Genomic DNA, 15,173 nt, shown 5'->3' with positions numbered 1-15,173 from the left:
TATTACTCATCACACTTTTGAGACTGAACCTCTGAACTGTGCACACTAAAGTGTACACAGAAAATGTATTCATATTTTTCCTTGAGTGTTGTGTTTTGTTTAAATGTTAAGTCCATGCTTTGCAATGAGTAGTGTTAACATTTTGCTCAGGTCTTGCTTTGGACAATATGTCTTAATGGCGTTATTTAGTTGTATCCCTAATTAGTCACAAAAATCTCAAAGCACTTGACTGTTACTGGAAACACTAATTTTGGGTCAGCTTACAGCCATGCAGATCAAATTAATCAAGATCAACATATTGTACTTGTGTACAAGAATTTATTATGTCCTCATCATCTTATAAGACCCAAGTAAGAGGTTTCGGCTATGCAAGGACTATTGAGAGCATCGACTCCAATTTCAAATTTGTATACTGTCACAAATGAGACACAATTGCATTTATATATTTATTTTGGTCATTTTTATGTGCAAAATGTATGTTTATTACATTTTATATCAACAAAAAAGCTACTGTAGTCGCACAACTACCAAAAGGTTGCAATAAATTATTATAACTGTAGGACATGTGAGAAAATCATTGGCATCTGAGCACGTATATTATTGTACAATAATAAGCATTTCAACTCGGTCCATTTTAAATTGCAATTGTATTCTATTAAACCTCTGAAAAGGCCAATATCAGCATGTAAGATGCACATCTCTCATTTTTATACCTGTGCAATTTTCAGCATGCCTTCAATACATATATATGCAGTATATGCCCCTATGCCGTATATGTATATATATATATATATATATATATATATATATATATATATATATATATCTATGACCCCATCATATGCACACTTTGCAAGAATGTCTTGAAATGCATTGAAACTTACAGTAGTATATTATGCATGAGCCATAAAAATATCATAGGCCGATCTCTACATATAGAATTCTTATATTTATAGAAGTGTTCAAGCACTTGATAGATCTTTCACATATCTGGCTAATACTGCAGCTGTCAGCATTGTTTTCTTGTGACCTTCTGTTTTATATTTGCTGTGTGTCTTTAGTCCACAAACAATCCTTGTGTACATGCATTTTTCAAAATCGCTTATATCACCTTACATGTTTTTTATTCCTGAACATGTCTAACCTCCTATGACTTGCATACTTCAGTTACAATTCATCTTCAGTGGCCACCATTTAAAAAAATAATAATAATAATAATAATAATGAAACATTCTGTAGTATTATCATTTTCTCAGAACAGGTGAATACAAACCCTCTTACTAGATTTTCTGTTACATTTGGACACATGCATTTCTAATGTTCAAAGCTGACTGGCAACATTGATTTTATATTCCCCTTATTTTTAAGACAAATGTCAGATATGTTGACTTTGATGTAAAACAAAGGTTACATTTAAAAAATTAAACTGTGCAAAGCTTCTCTCTAAATTGTTCAATGTATGTTTGCACCATCTCCTTCAGACAATATGTACGTGAAATATTGATGCTGGTGTTGTTTCTCCCATGAATAATGTATATTGCAGTAGATTGTATTGTGTCAATCCCCAATGTGTGATTTGAACTGTGCAAGACAGCGACAATGACAATGGAAAGATAGCGCTTGTCAGAGCTCACCAGGCTGCCGCCGCAGCTTTGGACTGGACTTAAACAGGATTCAGAAAAACCTTGTGTGATCTTCTCAAGGTTGAACATGCAAAACAGAAATGGTGTGTGAGTATGTCCTGGGAAAACCCCTTTTCTTTTTGACAGGAGTCTGTTTGAACCTGATGAAATGAATGGTGGTGGGAGAGTAGAAAAAGGGGGCTGCACCAACTGCTGGACAGAAGCAGCAAAAAAAGTAGTGTCAGAATAAAGATGTACTATGTGCCTTCATTTGTTTCCACCCAAACTATAGTACAGCATCTTTCTCTGCCTGGGAGACAGTGAAATATTCAACTGGATTTGGTAGATAATGGGCATGTCTGCATGGTTTATAGATGAGAACAGTGTGAGCGGCACTTCACTGTGCTCAACCTCCGACCTGTACATCCATCTTTTAATGCTAAGTGAACAACAAGTCAAGATGCCGAAGGTAAAAACGCCATATTATATCGTCCCCTTACCTTTCCTGTCGTCTGATCGATGACAGACATTTCAAAAGCTGATGCTTGGGACAGAAATAGACTTTATATTCCATTGCTCTGAGGCCAGTATTTCTTCTATGTTTTTAGATGATGTTATTTTTAGACCTACTTGGACGCCTCCACAATAAAACTCATCTCATCTCCCTTTGTGCACATGAACCTAATGGCTGAAAATGTGGAGAAAACATCATTAAGGTAATGCTTTTTTTTTTTTTTTGTTTGATCTTTTGGATTTTAACATGTGCCCTAATTGCTTTTTACTGTTCAGTAGGTACTTAAAAGGTTGTTTTATGTCATTTACATGAAAATGGAAAATTATAAGAGTCCTACACAGTAATTAAGTAATTCAGTATTTACTTTATTTACTGCAAGTGCAGGAAATAATGATAGAATACTTTAAATAATCAACTTAAAGAAACATTTGCAGGATATGGTGAAATACAACACAATGTTATGCATGTTGTGTAATAAAAAAATGCATTTTATCATTCAATGTGGGGTGTATAGAAATCTCTGAATAAGGCACCTAGAGAGTTGGGAGTGTAGGCATATTCCTCACTCTTTCTAAGGAATAAGATAGAGACATCTGGGGAAAAATGGTATAAAAAGCCATGTGAAAAAAATAAAAGGAAAGAGAAGGAAGGGGTGAGGGACAGTGCATCTCAGACAACACTGCTTATAATATGTATGTAACCTTTCTGTGTTTGTGTTATCTATTATGAATGAACTCACTGTCTGTGTTGTTTCAGTGCAAAAGACAAGCTGCCCCAAAAAATAGATGTAAACAAGCAAGACTGGAATTTGCCAAACTCCATTTTGACAAACCACAAAGCATCCGTAATGTCATCCACAGTACATTTCTCACCTTCTCACTCTAAAGTAAGTCTCCAAAGTAATCAGAAATGTACATTGTCCCTCTTTTCAGCTTGGTCTTGCCTGGGATGGCGGACCAGTGGAGAAGCACTATACAATTTCGTCATACGCAGCTGAGGGTATGATGACTACTAGGCTTTTTGTCAAGTCAATGATGACGACAATGCCTATGTCTGATGTTATGTTTTCACCTTTTTTCAAGGCCAAAATTTGCTTGGAATTTTCCTCATATCTCAATTTTTTTGTATGTCTGTCCACTCTTATTTGTTTTTTGTGTTTTACAACCCGTCTACCTTTTTTTAAATGACATTTTAATATTTCTTTATACATTCCTTTTTACTTTACTTTGTACTTTATACCTTTTACTTTATACTTTTTACATTATTGATGAGTGATGAGTTTGTTAATACATTAGACCTTTTTTTCTGGTTATGTTTCATATGTACTGTTAACTGATGCACTTTTTTATATGTATCGTATCTTGTGTACACCCGGCCCATCTGTCAAATTTTAAAAGTGAATGTGCACCCCGGGTCGAAAAGTTTGCCCACCCCTGCCTTAGCCCTTTTGCATTCAGCGTAACAGCATTCCATTTTTTTCCCCCATCTCCCTTTTCGCCCTACTCCTCTAACATGTCAAATGGCTCCACCTTAATGGCCTGCGGGGCAGAGTACGAGTGAAATATGCAGCGTGTCACAAAGCCACAACTGGCCCCTGTAATGAAACAGAAGTGGAAGCATTCCGTGTCATTTGCCCATATGTTCCATGGCTTGGCTTGGCCTGTGTGTTTTTCACTGTTTTGCCCCATGATTGCTTCTGTGGATCTCCGCTACTTTCACTCCCCAAGACATCGCTTAGGATGTAAGGTCACGCAATACGGCACAGCCGCATGAACTAATCAAGTCATCCACCAGTTGTTTTCTCTGCGCCAAAACAAAGCGGCGATTGAGGTGAAAACCTCAGCAATGTATTTATCAGCCCATTCCTCCACTTTCACGCTCACATCCATTCACCGAGTTTAGATAAAGACCATGGGAATTTCTGCGAGCCTCCTCACACGCTCTATTTGTTTATTTCCCGGGGTCATTAGCTCTGGATCAACTTGAGGTGAATAGTCTCAGGTCTGGTGCCTTCTCATTTTAAGGTCACTTTTTTCCAATCAATTGTAATTCCTTTTCTCCTGTTGCGCTTCCAGTTAGAGTTAATGAATCTGTTTCTCGGCTCGGTTTCAAAGAGCGTGTAGGGACTCTTTTTGCTATGTCTTGGTTTATATACTTGGAATTTTCTGCTTTTTATGATCAAGTCCTCATGGTCCTCCAAGTTGATGACACATAGGTGGCATCAGTGATGGAAGTATGAGATGATGCATGACAGTGCGGATGATGGTTATAAGGGCAATCATCTTTAATACCATTCTTCCATGTCTCTAGAGATGGCTGGGCAGTCTATCGACATGTTTCACACAGCATCACTGACTATCTTCTGGCATCTTCCCTTCTACCATGATATGAAACAAATCTGTGAAAGACCATGACAACGACCTCTGCGAGACACTCCCAAGTATGCCGTCTGTATTATTGCATCATTTTATTAGCCTCTCACCCGAACAGTAATAGTTGATAGTTTTGAGGCAACTTGTCTCCTCATGTCTTGTATTATACCTTGTTGGCCCCAAGCAAATGGTTTTACAATGAAAAACAAGAAGCATATTTGATGATTTTTCAGAAACACTGTTTTTTACTTTATTACCCCAGACAGCGCTATTTCTCAGAAGGCCCATAATCTTCTGTTAAGAGGGAAAAGGAGTAGGACAATGTTGTTTTTGCATAATAATGTCAAAAGATAACTTGAAGGTTAGAATAAAAAAAGGGCCTTCATGAGACTTAAATTGAAATGAGCTCCATTAGTGTGGGAGCACTGTAGTGTTACCGCACAGGAAAGAAAAAAAATAATAATCCTGGCACAGATGTTGGCGCCGCTATTGAGATCCAAGGGCAATGGGGCCCTGGCGCTTTTCACCCTGAGGGAGAACACTGATGGCTTTGGGGCGGGTGGACGGGAAAGGGGTTGAGAGGCTTAGGGCATAATGAGCAAAGAGAAATGGTGAAGAGAACTGAAAAGGCAAGGGGAGAGGCTTGGAATGCTTCGACAAGATGATGAAAAGAAAAGGAAGTTAAAGGCTACCAGTCAAGTGTAAGAATGCTTGGTTTGGCTCGGTATTTCTTCCTCTTTTAGGAATAGAGTGCTGAAAGTATATTGGCAATAACACCAGATCAAATTAAATTTTTGGGAGGGTCAACAATATGACATAATGACTGGCTGTAGATAGTACATTCCAATTTTGCTGTCGGTGTTTACAGAGCAGAAAATTGTTCCGTAATAGGTTTGTACTGTTAATTTTCCTTAGTACAGTGTTTATGTTTGGAAGCTCTGGAATTACATCTACTGTAGTCTTGTTTGTGATGTTTATAGCGACGTTTAAATCTTCTCCATTAATGCATCTCATTTTCTATTGCGCTGCCTTGGAATAAACTGTCTAATCACTTTTTTTATGTTCAGAAGCAACTAGCAGCGATTCTTCTAAAGATGTCTAATAGTTCACATTCTGACAAGAAGCTAAAATAGGACCGTACTATTAATGTTTCTTTTGGATTGACTTGCAAGTGACTGTCTGCCTTTGTTAATTATGCTCCTTTCAAAGGTTTAGGAAGAGAAGGTAGCTTTGTGGAACAATGTCATTTTCACGAGTCCTCTGAAAATGTATGCTCATCAGTCTTTCTTTTTATATATAAAATGACTGAAGAGAATTATATCTGCATAAATTAAGAGATTTATTGTTATTACAGGGTTGAGTTTTTATATATATTTCATAGCAGCAGCCTTAGTTTTGGTTGTGGAGTTTGCATTTTAATGTCTATTTAGTTTGGCCAACTCACACGTTCCAGAAAATCTGCATGTTGGGTTTTGTAAAAGAGTGTAAATTGTCCTTAAATGTCAATATTGGTGGTAATGGTTGTTAGTCAGTGAGCATAGTTGTTTCTTCCCATGAAGTACTGCTGTATTTTTCTTAATTATGTATCTAGCATCTTTTGAACGCATCATTTTTGTCAGAAAAAAAGGCGCTGACAAACTACCTCGAACGCTATTGAGCAAAATTCATATTTTGTAATTAACAGAGTAAATTTTAACTCTTTGACACTTTTGGAAACCAGAGTTCCCCTTAAAGATAATTAATTTGAACTTGACCACACTGCAACTTGGCATATTACCCCTTACAAATCAAGAAAACAGATCAACATCCTTCTATTCTATCATCTTAAATGTTAAATTCAGAAAATTAACTCCTTGACCAACATTAATGGCAATAGACATCAGTGGTGCTGACCATTCAACGCCCGCAAAACTGCATTTTATGTAGAAAACCATCAAAGGCAGTGAATGACTGAAATGTAATGTAATTCTTTTCCTTACACTGATGTATGCACAAAGGAGACACACCTACATAAAAGGCACATGTGTAGGTAGACGTCACGTGGGGAATGCCCGCAGCATCTAAGGTCTACTGATAAATGACTCCATGACCTTTTTCCATTGACTATCCACCCTGGGACTTATCGGCCCACATTATGAGCCTTGCTTGCGTCACACACACAAACAAACGCACTTCTTTCCACCTCCCGTCTCCTCTTGGAAACACGGCAGTGAAGAAAAAGAATGAGGAGACTTTTCTCCTCCCACACTTGCGTTTAAAAAAGATTTAAAAAAATAGCTTTTCTCCGCTCCACTTGTGTTCTATATCATCACTGCATTTATGGACCTCTGGTTTCCCCAGTGTGAATTATTAACTAGCTTGGTACGAGCCCAGACAAGTGACTTGAGAATTTCTCACTCTACTTTAAAAAGAAGGGAGCTTGGTTTTGTTTTTAGCTGCCTCCCACTTTCCATTTAGTCGTGGAGGCACTTGTGGAAAATGTGCAGGGTGTGTTGAGGCCATTAGAGGCGGCTACAGATGGGCCGTGGATTTTTGTGAAACTCTTCAGATATGCTTGTGAAAAGCTTGTTGACATTGGTTCAACTTTTGTTCATTTTAACACCAACTAAAGCCAAATATAGTAACACGTCATTTAAAGCGTGCAAGCTTGAAAAGAAGTTGGTTGGGTATTTCACTTTTGCAGCTTCCTATATGTGTGAATACAACATTATTTTTGCAGATATTATTATGACTGTTTTGATTTTTTGATGCTTTTTATAACATTGATTTCCAAAGTAAAATTATACCACACGATTTCAAAGGTACACAACATAAAGCTGGTGAAATTTCACTAGAAAAGAACTTTCAGGGGTTATAAAATCACTAGTTAAAGAGGTTACATAGAAGTATGCATTTCCTGTGAGTCAGTTTGAAGTTGACTGAGTACAAGTCATGGGGTGGTTAGAGATTTTAAGATCAAATCAAAACATCATTATAAGCGTGTGATATTTAACGCCAAAGCATGTACAAATTTCAGCCGGATAAAGACATCATTCATTTTCTTTCTCTTTTGTCTGCAGCTAAATTTCAGGGCATTTATTTAAATTGAAAAACAAGACATTAATTGCCAAAAGAATTGTACTAAACCACAGGGTACACCCTGTATTGGTTGCCAGGCAATCACACTCACAAGCATGTAAAAACACATCTAATATATTAATACTAATATTTTATGGGTGCCACATAGCAGATGGGCTTGATAAAACGCAGTTTAATTCCATGATGGATATTGCATTTATTTTTATTTTTTATTTATTTATTATTTTCCTGTTTTTCTGTCCATTATACTTATTATATTCTTTTAAAAACTAGAGGTGGAAAAAATGATTATATTTTTGTGGAAAAACAATTTTTTTCACCTCAATACAGCTATTAGAAAAAAATGTAAATGCACAACACTGTTACTATACACATAAATTAAATAAAAAACAATAAATGAATAAAAATAGTAGCTGCATGTAGCTGTTGCAGTTGAATATAAATGTGATATGTGACTGTTCTTGCAATATCTCCAAAATTTCCAACATAGAAACAATTCCCCGCCATGCATGTATAGTCATTGGTGTGTCGCAATTTCTTTAACTGCCTGCCTATACAGCAGCACTGTCGATATTGTATAGTAGTGTAGTGAAGGATGAGTCCCCGATTGTGCTCGTACAGTATAGCCAACGTGAGGATCAAATGTTTCCGCTTTCCTAGTTTATGCTGTCTTTGTTTGCTCCATTAATCCGAATCAATTGACAAAGAAGCGTGGATGTGATGTATGATACATAATTGATGACAAGTCCAGCAGGAATCAGTTCACTCCATCACAAGCGTAGATGTACACATCCTCCTTGATGAATTTTTCCACAACGGCAATCTAGCAGGACCACCTCTATGTCAGCCATAGACCACCTGCATGCTGAGTGCGCGGTTATGCCTCTGAAGGAGCACTGTGAAATGATCGGAAAGCAGTACCTGGCGGCATGCCATCTTGAAGGCCATCCAGGTCGCAGACTTCTTCAAGCAAACCAGAAACCAAGAAAGATGAAAAAGACCATCATCACACAGCATGGCAAGGAAATAGAAAAAGAATACGACAAGCCAAATCCTACCAAAGAAGACTACAAACAATGCGTCAAATCCATTCACACCAAAGAAGTTCAAAACATCCTCAACAAGGCAAAACCCAACAAAGTCCTCAATGCCCAACCACCTCTAATAAACCAAGAAGAAAAACTGCTGAGCAGGAAGGTGAGATCCGAGCTCGCCAGGCTCAGATCAGGCTACAGCAGGAAACTAAACAGCTACCTGTCCAGGATCGATCCAGGAATACAAGATGCCTGCCCAAAATGCAACTTTTCCCCCCACAATACTGAACATCTTTTTTCGTGCACAAATGACCCCACAAATCTAACCATCCAAGACCTCTGGACAAGACCAAAGTTGGTCGCAGAATTTTTAAAACTAGACGATTAAGAGAACATTTGTAACCGGTTTTTCTATCACTACGACATACAACACAACACAGAACAAAAAGAAGCTTGACCCCCAGAATTCAGTACCAGAGAGGCTAATCAATCAATCAATCAAGCAGGACCACCAAGGAGGAATGAAAAAAAAAAGAAAGAAAGTCTCCCCTGCTTCTTTTCTGCTTCTTCAGTTGCCCTGGTCTTATTATTTCGCTCACGCCCGAGCAGCACGGATTCCGAGTAACCTCGCTGTGTCGTCTTGTCAAAAATTAATTAGCGCTGCAGTTTGAAATGGAATTCCTGAAGATTGTATGGACAGTCTGTTAAGATGTTTTTTTTTGTGTGTGTTTTTTTTTTTACAGAATGCCCTGAAGGTGTTTTGTCTTCTTCACTGCTGCATCCCCTTTTCTAGTTAGGAATGATTTGTCATCATCCATAGGGAACCATTTTATTATGAAGCGAATCAAGTCTGCAGAAGTGCCAGCCCAAGATTTTTTTGTGGTTTCTCTTCTTCACAACAAAGTTGCTTTACCTTTTATTTACACAAAGATACACCTCTAACACCCCTTCTGTCGATACCAATGTTTTGTTTTCATCAAAAAGAGCATTTACTCAACTAAAAGAGTGAAATAACACTCAATCTCACCATGGGCTATACAACATGATTTCTGATGCAGAACAATTGTGGTATTGGTCCTTGCTAAAATGGAAAACTGACTTGTATAGCGGGAGGAGTGGGCCAGAAAGCAGTGACGACACCCAGCTTGTTAGTCATGACAAAATGGGATTTTACACCCGCCTAAAACAAATCCAAGAAAAAATGCTGACAAAAAAAGTAGAGATTCATTACTCACTTGTTCCCATGTTTTTATCATTTATCTTATTTAAAGAGATTTTATGCATCATGACTACTGAATTGTAAACAGGCCATTGCTTGTGGCGATTCTAATACATTACACACATGATCAAATGTGCACATTTGGACCACCTTTTGGTGAGAGTGGCTTCATTAAACAACCTTAGTTTTCACCTCCACCTAAGCACACTTTGGGCTCAGTTGTTCTTCACCCGTCGACACGTTGATTGCACGTGTGCCCGCGGCGTTAAAAGCACGGAAAAAATCCCACTTCAAACCCAATCGGCTGAGAAGAATAACTATTCTCGCTCTGTTATACCTCGCTGACATGAATAAAGGGGACGCGTGGATGAACCATGAAGACAGCTGGCTTTTGCACACCAGGCTGCGCAGATTAAATGGGGAAAAGTGCAAAAAGACCTCTGGCAAAATCGAGTGACACGCACTTCAGCCACTCCCACATGACAAGTTATGTGATCTCATTCTTACTGGAAAAAAATGCTCATTATATTACTCCACTCCACTTTGATCCAAAAGCGCATATTCTGTTACCTTTTAATAAGATTGGAAAGGACAGACGAATATATATATATGAGATGTAAGAAGGTAATGAGACATGCGTGAGCTTCATGTTTCCAATTGACTGCCTCTGCTTCGTTTTATGTCCCGATGGAAAGGAAACTTTGATCATCAAATTAGGCCAATGAGGAGAAAGCACGCTCTCGGACGATTAAACAGCTGATGGAAAAATGGCATCCAAAGGTTCGGACATGAAGGTGACCTCATTACCACTCTCACTTGACCTGAAGTAAAGGTGTTTATTAAAAGGAAATGCAGTCCATTTATAAAAATTTAGAGTCTAAAATATGATTTTTTTTTTTTTCAGGCCTTCAATTCCCTTCAGGGCACCTCATTTATCTTACTTGGCAAGCTCATTGCATTTTTTGCATTTGGGTGAGGGCAGTTCTCAACAAAGAGTTTGCTTTCAGAGTGAAAGTATTTTTAGGAACAGCGTAATAGTTTTTCCAACTGACTTCATCAATGTACCTGTCCTCTGAGGTATAGACTAAAAGGAGCTTCTATTTAAATTCCTTTTAACACCAGGAGGAATAGACCATAGCAGCCATGAGCCATGTGCATTTCAATTTCAGTAAAGGCTTCACACAGATTTTCTGACAAAAGCATTAGTTTAATGGCCTGAGTGCAGATTAAGTTTTAGCTCCAATAGCAGGGCTAGAAAATTGGATATAAAAACAAAGAGTCTTTTCAAATGTTAACACTTATGAATGTCACGAGAAGACTTTTTAATGTTATTAAAGTTGTGTGTTTCCCTGCAGCGACAACTGCAACACATGAAAAAAAGCATCAACAATAACCTGGGTGGCCCTTTGGATGAGTGTAAGTTGTTAGCATGTCGGCCTCACAGTCGGGGACCTGGGTTCAAATCCAGTTGTGTTGAGTTTGCATGTTCCTGAAATTAGCTGGGATAGGCTCCAGCACCCCCTGTGATCTTAGTAAGGATAAAACGGTTCAGAAGATGAGATTAGACAATGAAGCATTTTTTTGTGTTTCAAATGTTAAACTTTTAATGAACTAAGATGGTCATTTATGGTGGCAATGATGGTAATTTGAGATCAGGCGGGCCGCAGACCAGTAAACTCATTGCAAAATTACATAGAACTAACAATAAGCCCACTTTTTTCCTTTGTATTAGTCACTAATACTAATAGTTAGTGCAAAGAATGAGTAAATTATCAAAAGGTTTATTAAAAGAATTTTCCTTTTACATTATGAACAAGAGAATATCATAAGAACATAAATAAATGTCAATTCATGTTGTCTGCACATACTAAAACACTAGCGGATTACCATAAGTACAAATTTTAAAGAAAATTCATTTTTTTTATACAATGCAGCTTTCTTCCCCGGGCCGTACCAAACCGCCAGACGGGTCGAATCCGGCCCGCGGGCCGCATGTTTGACACCACTGGTCCAGAATAAAGGTGAGTTGATGTAAAATACTAAGTAAAAATGTTACTCCATATTTGGTCAAATTACAGCTGCGTAAATTAAGTTAAATTATTTTCCTGTTAATGAAAATGGTGTACTCCTACATGTCATTTGCCTTTTTGCTATATAACTAAAGAATAAAACATATTTGCAATTCAAGAATATTTATTTTTCCACAAAACAACTATAAGTTCACATAAGCATACCACTCAACGTGTCTCTTAGGCTGGTAGCCAACAACGCTACTGTCATCGATCGTTACTATTGTCACGGTATACCAGCAAAAATTATCCTCAATCATATGTATTTTTTTAGCGGTGCGTACGGCAATATCGATAAAGGATGACATGCGCATGCCTAGATATACTTAGAGTAAATATCGTGGAAGCAAGCATAGAGGAGCCACATAGTAAGAAACGAGTTACCGCGAGTAAACATGCGTCGTACGGTGTTTGTACGGTTTTTTTTTTTTTTTGTACGGGGAATCATAATCATTTATAAGGGCAGTTATCGGCAGAGGTTGACAGGTATGAAGTATCATTTAAATGTCTAGAAGTAAAAAAAAAAAAAAACACCAAAGTGCATGTCATCACAATGTTCATAATGTGCAATACTACTGTATTTTAAAGTATAAAAGCCCAACCAAAAAGTATTTACAACTTCCCCCACAGACGTTAGGATGAATACAATGTATTTTTTGAAGTATGAAAGCCCAATCGACACGTATTTACAGCCCCGCCCTCGTCCCACCCATTGACTAATGCGTGTTATTATGAAAACAATGTATTTTTCTTTTAAGTATTATAGTCCAACCAAAAAGCATTTACAGCCCCCTCCACACAAACATATACTGACTAATGCACGTTATTATGAAAAAAAATATATTTTTTTATGTGTCCTTTTTTTTAGTAGGCGTGGCCGAGGCCAGAGTTCAAGTAGACGACGTCAAACGCCAGAATCGCTGATGACCCCGGAAGGAAGACGGGCGTGCTTTCGTGCGTGCGTGCATTGCAGAGCAGCTAAAAAGTGACGATTTGCCGACGAAGTCCTGCCAAACTTCTCACAAGACGATGCTGCACATTTGGTATGTTGTCGTATGGGGATTTAGAAGCCCCAGTTCTCGTATTAGGAGTGATTTGTTGACGCGATGTAGCCCCATGTGTGTGCAGAAAGCAAAATGTTTGCAAACAAATTGGCTGCATTGCGTTACCGATCGCTCCTTGTTTTAAACGAAATTTTTCCATTGTGTGTTTCAGTCACTCAGCAAGCACAGACTGCTGGGTAACATCAAGAATGTGGCCAAAACGACCAGAAAGGAGCAGTTTGTCGATGCCATAACAAAGTGAGTCATTTTTAAATAGTTTCGATTTTCTTTATCCGTGTAATATTTAGACGCCAGCGTTCAGGGCTTTGTGCAATTGGCTCGATTTTCATCATGATTTTTTTTAAATCATAAAAAACTGGATAAATCACCCACACAAATGTCATTAGTGGACGTGTAAGGAATAAACAGTAATTCCTTGACTATCGCGGTTAATTTAGACCAGACATGGCTGCGATAAATGATAAACTTTAAAGTAGGCTCCTCCCTATTGAAGTAAATTAAAAAAAAAAAAAAACTGTAGTGGCAAGTGAAGGAGTAACTTCTGCTTGTGACTTTTCACATCTTTTTGAACTTAAATAAATTAAACATTCAGCCCCTTAACTTTTTTAAAGACCTCAGGGCTTGGACCTTTTTTCATATTAGTTTTAAATGTAGTTTTGACAAAACCGATTTATTTAACAATAGTGCAGGTGTCATTTTTTACTCATTTAAACAAATAGAAAAACAAACTCTTTGTATATTTATTTTTTTAAGAATGAATGGATTTGAAATAATTGACTGAAAACTTGAGGCAGAAGTAGGATTTATTTTAACCTTGTAAGCCCCTGTCCAGTGTTTTCAAATTTCCCACCACATGATCCTGATATATTTTTGTGGAGGAAAACAGATGGATCATTTTTTAGTCTCTACAGCAGACTATCTAATATTGCCTTTTGGTGTTTCATAGAAAAAAAGCAAAAAGTAGGAGGTAGTTTTGTCAAATTTTGACGTTCGGCGCTAGTCTGTACTTTAATCTATTGTGCCTTCACTCCTTTTTTGGTTTCCTGCCTATGTCGAGATTGGTTCTGCCAGAAAACCTGAAAAAACATTTCCAAGGTCTTACCTTTTATTTTGGGAAAAAAAAACTCGTAGATTTGTTCTGCCTGAGCATATCTAAGAGTTTTTTTTTTCAAAATAAAAGGTAAGGCCTTGTGAATTTTTTTTTTTTTTTCAGAATTCCACCCAAGGGGCACCAAGTTTCATGCCTGAGCCTATCTTGACATAGGCAGGAAACAAAAAAAACTCAAATTTGTTCTGCCTGAGCATGAGTTTTTTTCATTTAACTCTGTACCGACTTTTTTTTTTCAGAATTCACCAGGTGGGGACCTGGTTTTTGCCTATGAACAGATAGCCTCAGGAACCCCCATGTTTCACGATGCTGAAACCAGTCAAAATAAAAGGTGAGCCTTTCTCAATGGTTTTTTATTTAACTGTGTATTGACCCCCTTTTTTTGTTTTCCAGAATTCCACCAGGGGGTGGAGGAGAATCCATTTTTTACGATGCACCAACGGGAACCAGTCTATGAAGTTTTTCAAAATAAAAGGTAGGCCCTTCTCATTGTTTTTTTAACTAACTGTACTAACCCCCCCCCCCTTTTTTCAGTTTTCCAGAATTCCACCAGGGGGTGGAGAAGATTCGATTTTTTACGATGCTGGAGCACCAACGGGAACCAGTCTATGAAGTTTTTCAAAATAAAAGGTAGGCCCTTCTCATTGTTTTTTTAACTAACTGTGTACTAACCCCCCTTTTTCAATTTTCGAATCTTCTCCACCAGAGGGTGGAGAAGATTCGATTTTTTACGATGCTGTAACACCAGCGGGAACATATCTACAAACTTTTTCAAAATAAAAGCTGATTTCCTGTTTTTCCAGATTTCCTGCTGGTGACTAGAGGAATTACTTCATTTTATTTAAGTTTTTCAAAATAAAAGCTTTGAAATGTAAACATGTGTTGGTCTTTATCTAACAAAAAATGCAAGTCACAATCAAAGTTCAAAAAATTTATTTACAAGTAAACATTTGAAGTACAGCATACTTAAGAAAACATTTGTAGATTAACAAAAAAACTGCAAGACACTTAGAAAAAAGGGGAATAAACAGTTAGAAAAAAATGATGGGAAAAAAAGGGGGATAAACACTTAGAAAAAAAATGATGGAAAAAA

At 37.6% G+C, this 15,173-nt stretch overlaps 1 long non-coding RNA gene across 1 annotated transcript; it reads left to right on the top strand.

Annotated features, from left to right (window-relative positions):
• The first annotated feature begins 817 nt into the window (after positions 1-817).
• Positions 818-14,956, top strand: LOC144212176 (uncharacterized). Its single transcript, XR_013329727.1, has 12 exons — positions 818-2,091; positions 2,231-2,338; positions 2,893-3,022; positions 4,447-4,576; positions 9,364-10,633; positions 10,744-11,860; positions 12,777-12,951; positions 13,124-13,209; positions 14,320-14,411; positions 14,474-14,555; positions 14,615-14,710; positions 14,787-14,956. It is a non-coding gene; the product is annotated as an uncharacterized LOC144212176 (long non-coding RNA).
• The last annotated feature ends 217 nt before the right edge of the window (positions 14,957-15,173 follow it).

Source organism: Stigmatopora nigra, chromosome 2 (genome assembly GCF_051989575.1).
Source record: "Stigmatopora nigra isolate UIUO_SnigA chromosome 2, RoL_Snig_1.1, whole genome shotgun sequence".
Classification (NCBI taxonomy): domain Eukaryota; kingdom Metazoa; phylum Chordata; class Actinopteri; order Syngnathiformes; family Syngnathidae; genus Stigmatopora; species Stigmatopora nigra.
This window is presented reverse-complemented; position numbering and strand designations above follow the sequence as displayed.